The 816-nt window shown below is 40.6% G+C and overlaps 1 non-coding gene across 1 annotated transcript; it reads right to left on the reverse strand.

Moving 5' to 3' along the window:
- Positions 1-711: 711 nt before the first annotated feature.
- Positions 712-816, reverse strand: LOC130462140 (small nucleolar RNA R71). Its single transcript, XR_008922281.1, has one exon. It is a non-coding gene; the product is annotated as a small nucleolar RNA R71 (small nucleolar RNA).

Genomic DNA, 816 nt, shown 5'->3' on the forward strand with positions numbered 1-816 from the left:
TTAGGTTTATATTTGATTGGAGTGCGATTTAGCCTCTCAAATTTTGGCGTCATTGCCCAGGAAACGGTTTTTTTTTCTGTTATTGATTTTGTTCTAAATTATTCTCTATATCTCAAGGGACACTCGTTCCTTGAGACCAGATCTCACTATTGTTTGTAGTTTTAGTTTTTTATGCGCAGAACCGCAGGTACTAAGGATTTTATTCCAGACGATCCTGAACCTGAAAGGAGCTTCCGTAGACGAAGAAAATTCATCAAACAAGCAATAGATCTATTTGACTCTGAATCTAACCATCTGCATGACATATTTTCTATTCCAGACTCAGAGATGGGTGACGAAATAGAGCTGAGGCTTACATACTACTCTAAGCCAAGTATGTCTGTGCTACCCAAGGCGATCATGCCTACTATTGCAGCCGAAAGCTTCAAAATCGAGCCTGCTTTGATAAATATGATTGAGAGGCACCAATTTGGCGAGGAGAGGGGTGAAGACCCTAATCTTCATATTCAGTCTTTCATTCAATATTTCTCTACTATCACGCAGAAGAATGTAACACGAGAGCAGACTATAGAGATGCTCTTCCCATTTTCTCTGAGTGGGAAGGCAAGCTATGGATTAATGGGCTCAATCGAGCAGCTATGAAAATCACTGACTGGGAATCTTTGGCTCTTGCTTTCCATGTGAAATATTTCCCACCTAAGAAGACAACCCGTCTGGGAAGCTAGATCATTTCTATTACACAACAAGAAGATGAGAGCTTGTTTGAAGTTTGGGAAAGATTCAAGGATTTGCATAGAGAATGCCCGCACCATAGTC

Source organism: Spinacia oleracea, chromosome 5, assembly GCF_020520425.1.
Source record: "Spinacia oleracea cultivar Varoflay chromosome 5, BTI_SOV_V1, whole genome shotgun sequence".
Lineage (NCBI taxonomy): Eukaryota > Viridiplantae > Streptophyta > Magnoliopsida > Caryophyllales > Amaranthaceae > Spinacia > Spinacia oleracea.